Source organism: Oryctolagus cuniculus, chromosome 13 (genome assembly GCF_051225735.1).
Source record: "Oryctolagus cuniculus isolate XC-2025 breed Fujian yellow rabbit chromosome 13, ASM5122573v1, whole genome shotgun sequence".
Lineage (NCBI taxonomy): Eukaryota > Metazoa > Chordata > Mammalia > Lagomorpha > Leporidae > Oryctolagus > Oryctolagus cuniculus.
Window position 1 is genome coordinate 20,084,811 of NC_142879.1, and position 18,295 is coordinate 20,103,105.

General features: G+C 60.2%; 1 protein-coding gene and 1 pseudogene across 1 annotated transcript in view; one reads left to right on the forward strand and one right to left on the reverse strand.

The window, feature by feature from the left end:
• Positions 1-12,880, reverse strand: part of LRRN2 (leucine rich repeat neuronal 2) — a 57,193-nt gene extending 44,313 nt beyond the window's left edge. The window contains exon 1 of the mRNA XM_051821199.3: positions 12,742-12,880. The gene's annotated coding sequence lies outside the window, so the exon portion shown is untranslated. The remainder of the gene's footprint in view (positions 1-12,741) is intronic.
• On the forward strand, positions 11,583-13,278 carry LOC149122507 (uncharacterized; annotated as a pseudogene).
• The last annotated feature ends 5,017 nt before the right edge of the window (positions 13,279-18,295 follow it).

Genomic DNA, 18,295 nt, shown 5'->3' on the forward strand with positions numbered 1-18,295 from the left:
CTCTCCCAGACGCCTGGCTTGTCAGGACAGGCACGGGGCGGCGTGCGGGGAAGGCCCTCGCTGCCGTTCTCTTTGGAGATGGGAAGGCCAAGGGCAAGGTCTTGGAGGGAGGGAGATAGTGGGAGACCTGCGGGGGCAGGCGTGGCTGAGGGCTTGTGGGGCGACGCCGCCGAGTCTGCTGATGACTTCTCTCCCTGGGACGGAGGTGGCGACGGCCTTGGCTGACAGCAAGGGCGGAGGCAGCAGTGTGGGGAGGAAGGTGTGACGCTCAGGAACGTGGCAGGAACGCCAGGCGCTTTTGAAGAACGAGGAGTCGGGCAGCGGCAGGGAGTCTGCCTTGCGGTGCGTCCTTCCCCCAGCCAGCTCGCTGCCTCCGTGCGGGCCGAAAGCATCAGACAGAGCCGCCGGTCCAGAACGGGGACTCTGCCAGACGGGGCCACACAAAGACAGGGCAAAGAGGGCAGGAGACTGGCAGGAAGACCTGGGCTCTGTGACTCAGAGAGGCGCTGATCGGCCACAAAGCAGAGGTTAGAGAACGGTGACGTGGGAGTCCGTGGACAGGCAGGCGAGGAGTTCAGGAGGTGACGGAGAGCAGGGTGCTCCACTGGGTGATATCCAAGTGATGCCCGGGACCTCGGGAGTGAGAGGCAGAGGCAGGGGAGCCAGAAAAAGGGCTGCTGGTGTGGAGGTAGCTGGGTTGTCCGTGTAGTCACCAATCCCCCTGGGACGATGGACGAACCTGGAGCCCAGAGGCTGTCCGGGGCGGCTGCCCAAGGCTTTGCGGAAGGAAGAGGGTGGCTGGTGACGATGGGGGCTGGGGCGTGGGAAACACGGCCGGACTTCCTGGCATTAGACAACAATGGTCTCTTAGAGAAATCACATTCTTATGCACCTGCAGTAGGCTTTCCTGGAAAGACAGTGGGAGGACGCGTCTTGAGGGGGCACCAGACAGGAGCTTCATATCCAGTCCCCACGCGTGACCTCGGGCCAGCCCTTTCCCCTTCCCCGAGGTTAAGTTTCTCACAGGCAAAAACCAGGCTGGGGGCCGAGGCCAAGGGAGAGGGTCGCCGCCATGCCAGGTGTGCTGACGGTGGCCCCTGCGCCATCATCACGGTGCACGCATGCTCACGTGTGAACCAGGAAGGAGGAGAGCGAGGGGCCCCAGGGCCCAGCCCTCTGAGACTCTGCCGTCCCCAGAGAGGCATCTCAGGGGAGACTGCGGGGGGGCTGAGGAAGACCCGCCTACTGCTGGCAGACGGAAGGCAACTTTCCCACTCCCCTCCCTCCCTGCTCTTCCTCCATTCCCTTCCCACATGAGCCGCGGGTGCTGGGGTCTGCTCAGCTGCCCAGGTGAGAGCAGGTGCCAGCTTGCTCCTCTTACAGCTGGCGGCTCGATAGCCCCTGGTGGCTCCCCCAGACTCGGCAGCAGGCTGTGCACGTGGAGGAACAACCGCCCACCGGCTCCTTCATCCACTTCAATCAGCTCTCAAGTCAGACTTGCCATTTCGGCCAGGTGGGCCACGTGTCTCGCTACTCCCACCCCAAAGCAGCCCCCTCCAAGCACCAGCCAGCCTCAGACATCCATGGAAGATCCAGTCACAGGCTCGACCTGGGCCACGCTTTCTGCTGCTAGCCCTCCTGTGCCTACAGGGCACACAGGCAACCTAATTTCACTCCAAGCACGAAACGCCAGGAAAGACCCAGCCCCTGGCCCTATCCTTGGCACACAACAGATACTCAACAAACATCTGCTGGGGGCCAGTGCTGCTTAAAGCCCCGGCATCCCATGTGCGCACTGGTTCGAGTCCTGGCTGCTCCACTTCCAATCCCGCTTCCTGCTAATGGCCTGGGAAGGCGGTGGAAGATGACCCAAGTGCTTGGGCCCCTACACCCATGTGGGAGACCCAGAAGAAACTCCTGGCTTCTAATCAGTCCAGCTCCAGTCATTGAGGCAATTTGGAGGAGTGAACCAGCGGACAGAATCTCTCTAACTCAGCCTTTCAAACAAATAAAATAAAGTCTTTTAAAAAAAATCTGTTGAATGGGCGCCGGATTCTGTCCCGGTTGCTCCTCTTCCACTCCAGCTCTCTGATGTGGCCCGGGAGTGCAGTGGAGGATGGCCCAAGTGCTTGGGTCCCTGCACCCAAATGAGAGACTGGGAGGAAGCACCCGCTCCTGGCTTCGGATCGGCATAGCTCTGCCGTTGCGGCCATTTGGGGGGGTGAACCAATGGAGGAAGACCTTTCTCTCTGTCTCTCTCTCTCACTGTCTGTAACTCTACCTGTCAAATAAATAAATAAAAACCTTTTAAAAATCTGCTGAATAAATGAAGCTGATTCTCAAATGTTTAAAAAGGCAGAGACCACTAGAATTAGAGTATCAGTGTCAGTCCCATTGCTCGTATTTATTTGGGTAGATAATTAAAGTTACTTTAGGGCCGGCGCCGCGGCTCACTAGGCTAATCCTCCGCCTAGCGGCGCCGGCACACCCGGTTCTAGTCCCGGTTGGGGCGCCGGATTCTGTCCCGGTTGCCCCTCTTCCAGGCCAGCTCTCTGCTGTGGCCAGGGAGTGCAGTGGAGGATGGCTCAGGTGCTTGGGCCCTGCACCCCATGGGAGACCAGGAAAAGCACCTGGCTCCTGGCTCCTGCCATCGGATTCAGCGCGGTGCGCCGGCCGCAGTGCGCCGGCCGCGGCGGCCATTGGAGGGTGAACCAACGGCAAAGGAAGACCTTTCTCTCTGTCTCTCTCTCTCACTGTCCACTCTGCCTGTCAAAAAAAAAATAAAAATAAAAAAAATAAAAATAAAAAAAAATAAAGTTACTTTAAACACTTTTTTTTTTTTGAACTTTTTTTTTTTTTTTTTTTTTTGACAGGCAGAGTGGACAGTGAGAGAGAGAGACAGAGAGAAAGGTCTTCCTTTGCCATTGGTTCACCCTCCAATGGCCGCCGTGCTGTGGCCGGCGCACCGCGCTGATCCGGTGGCAGGAGCCAGGAGCCAGGTGCTTTTCCTGGTCTCCCATGGGGTGCAGGGCCCAAGCACCTGGGCCATCCTCCACTGCACTCCCTGGCCACAGCAGAGAGCTGGCCTGGAAGAGGGGCAACCGGGACAGAATCCGGCGCCCCAACCGGGACTAGAACCCGGTGTGCCTGCACCTCTAGGCGGAGGATTAGCCTATTGAGCCGCGGCGCCGGCTCACTTTAAACACTCTTAACAAGTGGCTCAGGCATGCTGTGGGGAGAGCTGGGTAGACCAGAACACCTGGGGGTGGGGAGTAAATGCACTATCAGGGTGCTGACCTCGGGAAGGGCACTGGGCTCCACAGCCCCCTCCTCCCCTCTCCCCAAGGCCCAACAAATAAAAATATTTATTGGTGCCTAGTACATGCTGAGCATTTTACAGCTGTGAGCTGGGCGTGTTAGCTCCACTTTACAGATAAGCAAACTGAGGCGCCAACAGCGGGTCAGAGACAGGTGCAGGTCACCGAGCTGGTAAACAGTGGCCGCAGGAAGCTAACTCACACAGATCTAACTTTAAACAAGGGCCCCCCCACCCCCAGCCACCAAACAGCGTGCGTGGAGAACCAGACCCAGAAGGGGCAGAGGTTGTGTGGGGTCAGCAGCAGCACACGGCTCTTGTCCTGAGGAAGCAGCTCTGAGGTCAGGCGAGCTCTAGAGAAGCCGAGGGCTCGGCTCCGAGGGCGCGGCCGGGTCGCCCCCTGCTCGCTGCCCTCCCCACCCACACAAGCGGGCTTCCCTCGGCTGCCCCGCTCTCTGGAAGCTGCGGGAACGGTCCCGGCTTCTCCTCCCACAGGGCTGAGCGCCTCCCAGGCCAGGGCAGGAGGGAGGGGCACAAGAGGCAGAGGGCCCCCACGCCTGCCACGTCTGCCTGGCAGGTGAGCAGCTGTGCGCCACATCTGTCTGTCCATCTGTCTCCCTCTCAGGGGCCTGGAGACAGCTGGCGTTCTGCAGAGTGGAAGCCCTGGACCGGCTCCTTTACCTGGGTTATGGATCCGCCAAGCGGGGTCGGGGCAGGGAGGCAGGTGTCTCTGTCTCCATCTAAAACCCCAGCCCCTCAGCACCAGCTCCCCTTGGCTCTCTCTGCCAGGCGCTGCAAATTACCACACATGCCAATAAGTCATTAGGAACCAGGATGGCAAATATGGAGTTGCCATGGAGACCATGGGAGCTGGGCAGCCCTGGGGGCTGGCCAGTGGCTCAGGTGTGCTGTGGGGAGAGCTGGGGAGACCGGAACGCCTCAGGGCAGGGAGAAAAAAAACACTATTGGGGTGCAGATTTTGGGCAGCTCCCTCCTCCCTTCTCCCCAAGGCTGGATGAGTGCCCCCCCCCCCCCCCCGCAGCTCATCAGGGCAGGGGCAGCCGGCACCAGGGCTGAGACCCCTCCCTTCCTAGAGAGCTGTCTCCACCTAGGGAGGAGGCTGAGATGAGCCCCCCACCCCCACCCCAGGACCAGCCCAGGTCCAGGAGCGCTGTTGCCCTGAGCGACCTGGGACCCGAGGCCTAGGAGAGAGGGGCTGAGGGTAGGATGGAGCTCCAGCAGTCCCGCCCCCACCTTCCCCAGGCTTCCTGCTAAAACTATGCTTGCTGAGAAGCCGATGGGAGAACCTGAGGGAGACTGGAGCCCAAGCTCACCCACTCTGTGGCCTCCGACAAAGCCACACCTCGCCAGGTGCAGATTCCACGGCCTGGAAAACAGAGGCTGTCTTTGCTTCCCATCCGGCTCCCTGCTAGTGGACCTGGGAAGGCAGCAGATGATGGCCCAAGTCCCTGGGTCCCTGCCATCCTTGTGGAAAACCTTAACAGAGTTCCTGGCTCCTGGCTTCGGCCTGGCCCAGCCCTGGCTGTTGTGGCCATCTGGGGAGTGAACCAGCAGAAGGAAGATCCCTCTGCCTCTCTCCCTCTTTCTCTGTCACTCTGCCTTGCAAATAAGCCAGTCTTTTAAATGCACACAGGGGAGCCCGGGGAGCTGTTCTCGGAGCTGCTGACCTGGGGAGACTGAGAAGGGGACTGAGGGTTTATTGAGCTGCTACTTTGTAGCAGGCACCGATTAGGGAGCTAAGCACTCAGTGTGTGGCGGAGAGCTGGGCTCTGGCTGCAGCAAGATCTGTCTGTGGCCTGTCTACCTCACAGCAGTCACAGCCCCGTGAGTGGGGGCTGATGAGCAAACTGAGCCTCCGAGAGGTGAAGGGGCTGGAGGGGACTTGGTCAGGGGCCGTGGTCACGTGCCCTAACCCAGCTACAAGGGATCCTAACCCCCGAGTGTGAGCCATGAAGGTGACAGCCCGAGACGCAGCCCCTGCTTCTCCAAGGTTGGAAGGGAGCACAAGCTGGGGTGGAGCCAGCTCCCGAGGGCCCTGGGCAGCAGACCACCTGCCCCGCGCCTCTGGGCTCCTGCTGCTTGGCTAGGAGACAGAGCGGGGGAGGGGCCGTGTCTGTCTGAGCCTCAGCACGGGATGGGAGGGACAAGGACGGCACCAGTGGGTCCCAGGCCAGGCCGCTGCAGTGACGCCTCTGCACACAGCAGGTGCACTGTCCCCCCCACCCCGAGACCTGGGGAGAGGACACTGACCCCACATGGGGGGTGGAAGTCTGCCCAGGTTGGTGCAGTTTTGTAGAAATGACGCTAACCAGAATGTTGTAGGGGCCACCTAGCAAACAGGAGCCCAGGCCTCTGAGAGGAAGCAGAGGAGAAGCAGGAGAAAAACTGGGCCCCAGAGAACTCCAGGGAACTGGACCCCAGACTCCGGCAGGCACAGGTAGTGGTAGAAGGCAAGAGAGGATGACAGTGGATCTGTGAGAACAAGAGAACGGTCATGGAACCTTCTGGAAGCAAGAGGGCCGCCCAGGACAGGTCAGCGGGGCAGGACACCGGCTCTGTGGAGGTGGCTGCCCCAGCGGATCCAGGCGCTGTGGCCTTACTGCCACCACACCCCGCCCCGTGGGCTGGGAGATTCTGCTAGCCAGCACCCTGCCCTCTGCACAGCGGAACTCCATGGTGTTCCCAGCCCAAATGAGCGGCACCTGCTGGCGGAAGTGCACCCCCCCCCCCAACTCCCACGCGGCGCTCACAGTTCTGGAAACATTTCGAGTCCAAACCACACAGTTTAGCACTGGGTTTTAAATACTGTCTGGTATTTATTCCGTCATCATTTCTCGGACAAGTTCCCCCTCCCCTGCCGAAGTGTAGGTTTCCTTGCCTGGAAGGACCCCGGCTTCCGCCTCTTGCCCTCCTCCCCAGCCCCATACTCCACTCCACCCAGGACTGAGAGCAATTCCTGCCCAGCCACTCGGCACAGCCCTGGGGAATGGCCGACCCCCCAGGGGCTTAAAAACAATCAAGTTGCCCCACGCTCTGCACCTGGTGGGGCCTCTCCATCTTGTCCAGGAAAACCCAAACTCCGGCCTCATCTGCCATGCCTCTCCTCGCCCACAACAGCCATCCTGGCCTCCTCCGCACTCCTCCACCCCACCAGGCAGGCGGGCAGGCAGGCAGGCATTTGGGTAGTGGACGCGATGCTGCGCAGGCTGCCTGCATCCCACTTCAGAGCGCCTGGGTTCCAGTCCTGGCTCTGCTCCCGACTCCAGCTTCCTGCTGATGCACACTCTGGGAGGCAGCAAGGGACGGCCCAAGCACTCGGGTCCCTGCCACCCCAGCTCCTGGCTTTGGCCTGACCTGGTGCCAGGCTATCATGGACATGTAGGGTGTGGATGGGAGCTGTCCCTCAAATAAATAAGAAAATTAAGTTTTTTAAAATACCCCCTAGGTGTGGCCCTGTCTCCCAGCCCTTGCACCTGCTAGTGTGCCCTTGCGCCCCCTCACCTCTTAAATGTCATCCCAGCCACCCTGGACGAAACCACCCCCTCCCCTGCTCCCTGCCACACTCTGCTTTATCCCCTCGCAAGCTCTGACCACATGCTGGCGTGCCCTTCCTTCTCCAAGTTTACTGCGCCCCCGATGAGAAAGGCCAAGCTCTGTCAGGGCAGAGGGGTCTGGCAGCTCCCTGCCGGGAACACCCCAGGCCTGGCATGGATGCTTCATAAACACGGTTGAATGAAGGGGCTGGGGGCCCACACTGTGTCGGGGATGGCTGAGCCCAGAGACGGGCAGAGCACGGGATGGTGGGCGCATACCCTCCAGAGCGGGGAGGCCACCACGCTGCCCCTGGCACAGCTTGGGGAAGCCTGGCTGCTGCCCAAGCCCCAGGACCTCCTCTCCCCGGGAGGGCTGTCTGGAAGGAGAAGTGGGGAGGAAAGCCAGGCAGGGTTAAGGGCCAAATTCTCCTCTGCAGCCCCCTCGCTGCCCCTGCACTGCCCCTGTGGTCACCCCCCCTTCTGGGCATCACCACCTCTGCACCGCCAGGCCAGAGACACGCACCTGCACCGCCCAGCCGCAGAGCTTATTCTGAGAACTTCCTACGGGGAGCATAGCCTCTCCTCTCTCTCTCCTTCCGTCTTCTTTCCCCCGCAAGGGACTGGACGAGACAGACCCGCTTTCCTGGGGGACCCCAGCCGGCTGCTAAACACTTCCTCCCCCAAGGATCTGCCCTGCCAGACGCCTGTGAAGAGGAACCACAGGACCTGTTCTTCCCGAGACAAGTGGGAGAGCCCAGGTCCTGCCTTCACCCTTGGCCTTGGCTGGGGCCAGAGCCCACTTCTCAAGGCTCCCGCGAGGCGCCCTAGCACCCTAGGGTCCAGCCCCGTGAGGCCCTACGGCAGCGAGCTGAGGCCGAAGGAAATGTCAGATCTCAAACAGCACATTCCCGGGGTGCGGTGTGTGTGTGTGTGTGTGTGTGTGTGTGTGTGTGTGTCAGGGAGACCCCAGAAGGGGAAAGGCGGCTGCAGGGGGAAGCTCTTCCTGCAGGGAGAGGAGAAAGGCCCGGGGCACCCCCAAGTACCCGCCAGGCCCCAGCAGCCCTGGATTCCAGCCGCACCACAGCCAGCGTGAGGTCCACGCTCTATCTCAGCCTTTTCTCTCTCCTTTTCAGCTACAGGTCTTGCTGCGGTGGGAGTCTCGGTTTCCCCGTGTTTAAATTAGGAACAATAAGAGTACTTACCGACCTCATCGGGGGTTTCTCAGGGTCCGAGGGGGAAATGCAGGTAAAGCACCTGGTACGACGCCCGGCACATAGTAAGCGCTCAGCGAACACTTGCTGCACTAATGAGGTCATCACAAGGGGGAGAAGTGGCAGCCGAGGGACGGCCACGGCCCCAGGAAGCCTCTGCCTGCCCCGGCCCCAGGAAGCCTCTGCCTGCCCTTCATCTCGGAACTCACTCCAAACGCATCAGTGCTGAGCAGCAGGGAAGGTGTGGGCGGAAGAAAGGTACAGAGGAAATGGGAATTCTAAACCAAACTTGGTCCCACTCAGCTCCTGAAAGGTAACTCCTCAGGCCCGAGGCATGTGCTGGAGCCCCGGGCAGAGCCAAAGGCCAGGGGACGAGCCAAGTGGCCAGGCCAGGGTCCAGGCTGCCTCGGGGGCCAAACCCAGCAGGGTGCACCAGGTCCAAGACTGTTCCAGGCAGCGGGCCAGCCCCACTGGCTGCCCTGGCCCCAGAGAGGCAGAGGGCATGGGTCAGCAGGGCTACCGATGTCCACGCAGGACGGCCCATGCTAGCCACAGTGCCTCTCCCTGACCAGCCCCTGTGGCCCAAATACTCTCACAGCACCAGTGTGCCCCGGCTGGCGCCTGTCTGGTTACTCCTGCCGAAGTGGCTCAAGCACCCCATCCTTTGGCAACCCTTCCCCAGGAGGGGGGACACAGGGCAGCACCTCTGCACCTGCTCAGCCCTCACGGCGGCACCTGTTTCCTCACGTCCACAGGACTAACCCTAAGACCGAGACTTCTGCAGCCCTGACCACACCCGGACACTGCTCCAGCTTGCTGCAGGGATGGTCCCACTGAATGCTCACCACAGTCTGTCAGGGTGCTGCTGTCATCACCCCCCCCCCCCCGCAGACGAGGAAACTGAGGCACAGGGCGTTTAGGCGACTTGGCCGAAGCCACCCAGCTAGATGCGGAGCCAGGCGGAGCCAGGCGGCTCTTGAATCTATATTCTCACCGTGCGCTCCTTGAAGGCAGGGACAGCATCTGATTATTCCCAGCTCCCGGGACAGGGCCAAGGACACAGCAGGTGCTTAGAAAAAATGGGCTGGTGAAATAAGCTCACTTGGGGGAAGTTCAGCTCTGAGCCACAGCCCTGCCCAGCAGGAAGGATCAGATAAAGACTTCCTACTAATTAGCCCTCTCTCAAATACACTGCTGTCTGTCCTGTCCCAGTGTCTGTTTTGTTTTGTTCTGTTTTTTGTTTTTGAGAGGTAGAGCAGGAGAGAGAGAGACAGACAGACAGACAGACAGACAGACAAGACAGAGCACCTACTCACTGATTCACTCTCCAAATGCATGCAATGGGCCGGTGCTGTGGCGTACAGGGTAAAGCCACCACCTGCGATGCCAGCATCCCATATGGGTGCCAGTTTGAGTCCCGGCTGCTCTTCTTCCAGTCCAGCTCTCTGCTATGGCCTGGGAAAGCAGTGGAGGATGGCCAAGTGCTCGGGTCCCGAACCCATGTGGGAGACCCAGTCCCAGCCCTTGAGACCATTTGGGGAGTAAACCAGTGGATGGAAGATCTCTCTTTCTCTCTCTTTGTGCCTTTCAAATAAATAAATCTCTAAAAAAATTCATGCAACAGCTGGAGCTGAGCTAGCAGGGAGCCGGAATGGAGGGCAGAGCTGATCTGGGCCCTAGGCACTCTGATACAGGCTGCATCTCCAGGGACGCCTTAGCTGCCAGGCCAAATGCCCAACCCCACTGCTCCTGCCTGCTCTCAGCCTCCTGCCCCTCTTCCCACTTCCTGCATTGTCCTTGTCCTGCCCTGCGGTTCTCACTGTGACACCTCCACCTGTCCTTGCCTGGGGGCTTTAACAGAGGCAGTGACACTGACTCATCAGACTGGATACAGACCAAGCTCCTGCACCCTGACCCCAACCAAAACAGCCACTGCCCATCAACCGGACCTGATGCAGATAGGGGGAGGCTGGGAAGAGGAGCTGCCTGCCTACAGCTTGTCACCCATCTGGGTAGGGCCAGGAAGATTCTCTGCCTCCTCTCCCAAGGACCCACCTCCTCCAGGAAGCCCTCCCTAATCAGTTGAGAAAGCTTAGTCATGCAGTCATCCAGCAAGTGCTTACATATTCTAATAGTGTGACCAGGGAGAAAAGTTATGCTACAAACACAAGCTCCAGTCCCACCGTACAAGTCACCCCGGGTCACAGACAACTGCAAAGAGCCAGTGATTTCCGAGTGCAGAGCTCCGTGACACCTGGGACAGGTGGTTCCTCCTCCCGGGACTCCAGTGCCTGAGCTAGAACACAGGCAACGCTAACACAGACCTGCGAAGGCTGTCGGGAGAGCCGAACAGAATTTTTGTAAAGTTCCTGATGCAGACTAGCGCATAGCAGGTGCTCAACAAAACGGGTTTCTTTCTCCCTTCCAGGTCGGAAGCCTGGCCTTTCAGATAAATGGGGAAATGTATACTGGTGCATCCTTGAGACCAGAAATGTCATACAGACAGGATGACTTAGGTGGTGCCCGGCACATCACCAGGAGGTGGCCCTGGGAGGTCAGAGGTCAGTGTGCTACAGACATAAGTGCTGACCCTCTCCCCTCCTCCTCCGATCCAAGCTGTGGGTCATGAAGGAGCCTGGCGGGCGCAGAACTCAGCGGTCTAATCCAGATTGCAAAGGTTTACATACTGCCGCATCCGCACCTCCTTGCACAGTGCCAGCACACGGCAGGTGCTCAATAAGTAGGTACTGGGTGAATGATATATTAAAAGCTTGGTTTTCTTTTTCCTCTCAAATAAACGAAAGGAGTGGGGAGGAGGAGGGACAAGGGGGTGAACGGCTGGGTGCACGGGTTGGGGGGGCTGCAGTGGGTGGGGGGTGCAGTACCCGGGAAGATTCAGCTGCCAGGCCCCAGGGCCCCGGGCTCCTCCACAAAGGAGCTGCTGTGAAGAGACCATGTGTGCGTGGCCCTCACCTTCAGGACATGCTCAGGGAGCCCCCTGAGCTTGGCTAGTCATTTAGGCTGCAGTTTAGAGAGAGGGGCAAAGGCAGGGAGATGGGGGGGTTGGGGGGGAGTAGCAGGGAGTCAGCTGGAGGACCTGCTGTGCAGCCGGGTGACTGGCTCAGCAGACAGCCAAGTTCCCACCGCCACTCTGCGTCTCCCTCGGGCGGCTGTGATGGGAGGAGGTGTGGACTTGGTGCCAGGCTATGGGTAGGTGCCAGTCCACGAAGCACCGAGTCCTTTAATCCCACCCTTTCCAAATAATGAGGCCCCATCCCAGGTCCCGGGGGCCCCCGTGGCTGGAAGGTCAATGAGCCTGTGTCCACCCAGGGGAAGGAGAGAGGCAGAGGCCACGGCTCTGAGCCCTGGCCATGCCCTTGTCTTTCCAGCCTGTTCCCCACAAGCAGCACCTGGCCGGGAAAGTGGGTCAGGGCAGCCACATCGGGGCTGCAGGCCAGGGTCCCTCAGTGCCTGGCGCACAGCCGGCCAGCCCAGAGCCCCATGCTCTTCCTCAGAGGCATCTCTGAGAAGCAGGGGGCAGAGCCCAGGCCGCCCAGGAAGACAAACCTGGGTACCAGGCCTCCCCCAGGGACGGTGGCCAAGCTGGCCAGGGGCCAAGTCTGCTGCCCCTGCGGAGGGAGGCCGTTCCCTTGCCGCCCCACCCTGGGGGCTCCAGGCCGAGGGCTTGCCAGTCCATCTCTGCCAACTGAGCGCTGTGCCCAGCCCGCCCCCTCCAACCCTGCCTGTCGCCCAATTAGAGGCTGCGTTGGCTCCAACAGATGGGAGCTGCGGCAGCCTGAGAACAGAGCACAAAGCCCCGCTGACATTTTCCTCCGTTCTTTGGTGGGGGAGGAAGGGCAGGGACGCAGGGGGAGCCCAGGTCTACGGCGTTGCTTCCTTCGGCGACTCAGCCCAGCCCAGAAGGCTCAGCCCCTCCCGGCCCAGCGGCTCCACCTGCGCAGCCGGAGCCCGCACCGCTGGTTGCCAGCAGGACGCACGGCCCACCTGTGGCTGGCCAGGCCGCCGGTCTCCGGGGTGCTGGGTGGGCTCAGGGCTACTCTTCCGTTTCCGGGGCTCCCCCTCTGCAGCCCCCAGGCTGAGCCCAAAGCCGGCCCATCCCCCACCCCAAATGTCCCATCTTGCGCTTCAGTCTGACCTCAGGCGAGGAGGAGACCCCCAGCCTCTGGTCCCCGACACTCGGAACAGACCCAAGGCCACCACGTCCCCCTGCACCGACAGTCGAGCTCCAAAAAAGCGGACGTCCCGCGGCTCCGGGGCGCCTCACCCTGGCGCTGGGCAGCCCCGTCACACCCTCCCTGACCTCTCTGCCGCTCTCGGCTCCCGCACAACTCCAGGCCCGCAAGGCCAGCAACAGTTCGGGGAGGCTCAAAGGCCCTCCGGGGTGGAGGCCCGCACGCCCCCGCCCGCCGCCAGCTCCTTCGCGCCGCTCGGCCGCCGCCTCCTCCCGAGCCGCCGCCAACCCTGCGGGCACCGCGGGCGACGCCAGCGGCCGCCCCTCCCCCGGCCCCCAACCCGGCCAGGCCGAGCGCCCCGCGGCGGCTGCTCCGGCCGCGTCCCCGCAGCCTCTCCGGCGGCCTCGAGTCCACTACGCTCCCGCCACCGCGGCGCACGCCGGGCAGCCCCGGGGCCGCACACTCACCCTTGGGCGCCGTCCGGGCCGCTGCGCACCGCTCTCTCGCCGTCCGCCCAGGGCCGGGCTGGGGGCCGCCGGGGAGCGCGCGCCACCTGCGCAGGCCGGGGGAGACACGCTGGGCGCCTTCCCCAACGTGGAGTTATCCTGGGAGTGGTTCTGGAGCCGAGCCCGCGAGGGCGCCGGCAGAATCGCCGCCGGTCTCCACCCGCTTCGCGCGCCCTCGGCGCGGCTTGGCCGGAGGCTGGCGAGCGGGCGCCGGGCGCTCCCCGTGCGCGCCGCGCGGCAAATGCACAGAGCAGGCCCCGGGCGCCCGCGCCCCTCCGCGCGCTCCCCGCTCGCCCGCTCCGCCGCCGCCCTCCCCAGCCCACTCCGGTCGCCTCCTCCCAGTCTGCGCGCCGCGCCAACCCCCTCCAGAACCGCTGCCTGTTTAACTCCTGCGTAGCCGGAGGCCCCTCTGCCTGACACCCGCACACCGGGAGGAAGGGGGTGGGGTGGGGTTGATGCTACAGATGAGCTGTCCTGGTGCCCGGCCCTCGGACGCCGGGCTGGGCTGGATGCTGGGGGAGGGGGGGAAGGGATGAATTTTCTAAGACTGCCTGTGACCCTCCCACAAGAAGGCCGGGACACGCGGGAGATGCGGCCGCCGTTAGAGGACAGGTGCGGCTCATAGGCCAGGAAGGCGTGCAGCTGAGACCACAGCTCTTCCTCTCCAAGTGAGGGAGGGGCTGAGAATAGTGGTGCTGTGAGCACTGGCGTCCCCTCACCCTGAAGGGGGGGACTACGGGTCCCCCTTCCCGGGATCTCAGCCTTCCTGACGCTGCCTGCTGAGCTGGGCAGCCCTGGCTTTGGGGGGCATCGGTCCTGGCTCTCCATGACCAAGGTCAACCTCAGTAGGACGGAGCCCGGGGCAGTGGCAGACCCACCCTCAGGCTAGGCAGGGTGAAGACAGGGGAGCGAGAGCAGGAGCCAGCCAGAGAGAAGGTGGGTGCTGGGTCGCTGCCACCAGGAGAGGCTTGGGAGGGTGGGGCTCCTGCTGGGGTCAGGCTTCGGCCCCCACCTTGAGGGGCCTTGGAGCCTGGGCCACTCAGAGTGGCCTGGGCAAGTGCGGCTCATGACAGACCACGCTAGGTGATGGGCCCAGTTCAGAGCCTGTAGACACAACAAGAGGGGGTGGGCGCGAGGGGTCCAGAAAGGTGCCAGGGCTGGATCTCCGTACCCCTGGGAGCTGAGCTCCAGACAGAGCCTGGGCAGAGCTTTCGTGCCCAGCCTTCCGGACGGTGCGCCCAGCGCTGACTGCCACGCCCGCAGGCGTCTGTGGCGTGGGCCTGCCAGGCTCACCTCCATATACCCAGTAAGCGCACGCTACATTCCCCGCGCACCCACACCGTGCACACCTGCTGTGGAGCAGCTCCGACGGACACGCTGGAGCTGTGGGAGCAGATCTGAGCCTTGCAGGGCAGTGTACGGAAGGAGAATGCCGGGATGAGCTTGGGTTATTCATGGGAGAATTTAGAGGAGTCGCGCTTCCAGCTGAGCCCAGCTGGAGAGAGAGGATATGAACTGGCGGCGAAAACGGGGACCAGCAGAGGCCGATACACATAGAGAGCAAGCAGAGAGCGGTGTCTGGAAGGGAGGCTGTCCATGGAGCTGCTGCGAGATGCCAGGCCTCTCATCTCATCCTCTGAGGTGACCAGCACCCCCATTTAACAGACAGAAGCATGGAGGCTGAGAGAGGTTCAGGACGCGGCCTGGGGGCTACAAGCCGTCTTTGAGAGCCTGTATTCCCCGGGCTCCGGCTGGAGCGCCACGCTGGCTGTGCAGAGGGCAATGGCTGGATTGGCAGGCCCTGCCAGTGCACAAGTGGGCGGGGGTGAGAGAGGCAGGAAGCAGGGGGAGGCAGCAGTGACAGGAGGGCAAGCCCGTTGGCTGCCACAAGGAAGCTTGGCAGAGCCTGGACACTGAGTAGTGAGAGTAAAGGGTCCAGGCTTCCCTTCGGAGCTGAGCCTGAGTGTTGGGGTCCTGTGTTGTGTCACCACAGCCATCTCTCCATTCAACGTCAAGGTGTACAGACTGCTTGGGAAAGGGAGGGAAGTTACCCAGGCCTTTAGCAGCTCCACGACCCGGAGAGCACACAAGCCAGCGCCGGCCCCCAGTACTTGTGCCTTTGTCCCCAAAAAGAAGCTTCCGGAAATGACGACTGTCCCACATGGCATCAGGAAGGGACTAGCACCTTCCAGTCGCTACTCACTGACTGTTCTTGGAGAGAGAAAACAGCCAAGGAAAGTAGCATTCACCCAGGACGCTGCCCCCGCGGCTGGCGCTGCAGGTCAGGGCTGGGTTTGAAACTCAGCTTATCCACCTTCTCCGTGATGCTTCAAGAAAAGTGCTGAATGTCTGCGCTCTGATTCTCCGTTGTGAGAAAATATGGATTCAAGTCTCAGCAGCCAACACTCACCGAGCACCCGCCACACGCCCCGCAGGGCACTAAGTACACTTGCGAATCGTCTCGTCAAAAACTCTACCAAGCTTGGTGTTGGAGGGATAAGAAAAGCAAGGCCAATGTTGGCATTGCCGGGAGGCCATAGGGCTCCGGTCTGAACTCAGAGCCCTCGGCTAGCAGAGCCAGGCACAAAGCCAATTCCCTGCTGCATTTCTTCAGCATGAAGGCAACTGAAGACTGGGTAAAGAAATTATGGGATATGTACACCATGGAATACTACACAGTGGTAAAAAAAAAGTAAATCCTGTCATTTGCAACAAAATGCGTGCAACTGGAAACCATTATACTTAGTGAAATAAGCCAGTCCCAAAGGACAAATACCATAGGTTCTCCCTGATCCGTGGTAACTAATAGAGCACTTAGAAGGTAATCTATAGAAGTGAAATTGGCACTTTGGGATGTGATGGCTTTGAACAGCCCTTGGGTCGACTGTTGAGGACCAGTGTTTTTTTCTTCATACTATTTGTTGAACTCTTTACTTAGCGTAGGGATAATTTTATGAGTATAAAGTTAATTGAAAATAGACCTTAGTAAAAAATAATAATTGGAATAGGAGAGGGAGGTAGAAGAAGAGGGAGTATGAGGGTGGAAGGGAGGGTAGGGTGGGAAGAATCACTGTGTTCCCAAATTTGTATCTATGAAATGCTTGAGGGCCAGCACTGTGGCATAGTGGATAAAGCCGTCGCCTGCCATGCCGGCATCCCATGTGGGCACTGGTTTGAGTCCCAGCTGCTCCACTTCTGATCCAGCTCTCTGCTATGGCCTGGGAAGGCAGTAGAGGATGGCCCAAGTGCTTGGGACCCTGCGCCTGCATGGGAAACCTGGAGGAAGCTCCTGGCTCCTGGCTTTGGATCGGCACAGCTCTGGCCATTGCAGACATTTGGGGAGTGAACCAGCGGATGGAAGACCTTTCTCTCTCTGCCTCTGCATCTCTGTAACCTTGCTTTTCAAATAAAATATTTTTAACAAAAAGAAAGGAAGGAAGGAAGGAAGGAAGGAAGGAAGGAAGGAAGGAAGGAAGGAAGGAAGGAAGAAAGAAAGAAAGAAAAAGAAAGAAAGAAAAAGAAAGACAGACATGAATTTGTGTACCTTAAATAAAAGGTTTCTAGGTAATAAATAGATAAGGGGAAAAAGACCGTCCTGGGGTATTCCTCCGCACTCACAGGACTGTTGCGAGGGGTGACAGGCTGCACGCTGGGCACACACTAAGTCTCAGCACACAAGGGTGCCGGCTCCCATGACTGCGATTCCGAGCCAGGCACTGCCCTGGGAATGGCTGGGACTCAATCCACAGTCTTGGAAGCTCGTAGGTGATTACCCAGAGGATTTAATGGCCCTGTTATTGACCTTTCGCCCTCCAAGTTTAATCTCTGGGCTTAACCAATCATAATTTCCCGCCTGGGAGCCCAGGCCTCTGTGACATCAGGGGCGTCAGGAGGGGGAGGATGGGGTTACACACTCTGAGAAGGGATCCTTGGCCCCACCGCCCTCGGCTCTTCCACATGGGGGCCAGGAAACTGCCTTGGGAGCAGGCTGCTCCTGGAGCATGAGCCAGTCAGAGGAGGGAGGCTGGGGACACGCTGCCCGATCAGTGGACACAGCCCCCACTGGCCCCCACCCCAGGGAGTCTCTGAATACTGCTGTCCCACCCGGGTGTCAGCTGGGTGGGGAGTGTGGCTCTAGATTCAAGGACCATCTGGAGGGTGCGTGCAAATGCATCCTCACCCACCTTGGCCTTGGTCCAGTCCTGTAGTCCTGGGAATCTGCTTGCTGGGTCAGCTCTGGGTGGTTCGGATCCTGGTGATTGACTGGACCTTGCTTTGAGACACCCTGGCCTGAGGGCTCCCGGGGTCCCTGATCTCCGTCTGCCTGAGCTCACCATGCAAAGAGCTGGTACTCTGGGCACTAGGGATTAGCAGGGAAAGGTGAACCCAGGGCCTCTGGCGAGGTGCACGCATGATGAAGCGAATGGAGCTCACATCTTGGGGTTCCTCACGTGTGGGGTGGCAGGGAGAAGGTTGGCTGTAAGAGCCGGGAATCCCAGGGTGTTCTAGGGGGACAGGGAAGGCCCGTTTACAAACAGAAAGTGCTATGGTTTGATAACGGCTGTCTCAGAAACTCACGTTGCAATGCAATGGCTGTGGCAGCGGAGTTGGGAGGTGTTTGGGTGATGGGGGAGGAGCCATCTGACCAGTGCCTCTCCCTGGGGAATGGGTTTGCTGGTGTGGGAGCTCAGCCCCCCTCTGTCTTCTACCTGGGGCTGCTTGCCTTCTGCTTCCTGCTAGGAGAGGAAGCGGCCTGGAGCCCTCACCAGGAGCCACGCAGATGCTGGCCCCACGCCCTTGGCCGGCCCAACTTCCAGAACTCTGAGCCTACAGCAGGAAGCATTTTTCTTTGTTTCTGGTAAACTGAACGAAGAGAAGTCAGGAGCAGGGAACCTAAATTTCTGAGGCTCAAGTAAATTGTTAGGATTTCTTCCTGAGTCTAAATCAATACCACCTTAGGAACGAACCTTTTCTAATTTTTTAGTTTTGTGGTTTTTTTCCCCCTAATTTTGTGTTCTTTTCCTTAAGGGGCCTCCCAAGCCCTGAAGATCCCCTGGCGCGGGATCTCAGGGAGCTCCGAGGACCCAGAGACTCCCTCGGGACAGAGAACAAGGCAGGCAAGAGGCTCGCACAGCAGACGGTGGAACTGCGTGGCGCCGCGGGGAGCCCTGAAATTTACCCTGGGTTATGTTCCTGGAAGAGGCACTGCAGGTAGAAAGGATGTGGGATGAATCTGGGTGTTTTGCCCAGAAACAATGTAATCATAGAAATTGCATTCCTCACCCAGGTCCCAGTGCCTGGAGTTGTACAGGCATAAGCGTAAATGCCATGTTTCCCCGCAGCAAATGGGGCACCGGTACTTTCTGTTCCCGGGATTGAATCTGAGTGTCGGGCAGGAGGGTAGCGGGAGCCCACTGTGCTCAGTTCCACACACTCACAAGCTCCCTGGGGAGATGCAGTTTGGGAGGAGAAAGCCCTCCCCCACCCGCACAGAGAACCTGTGCAGGCAAAGAGG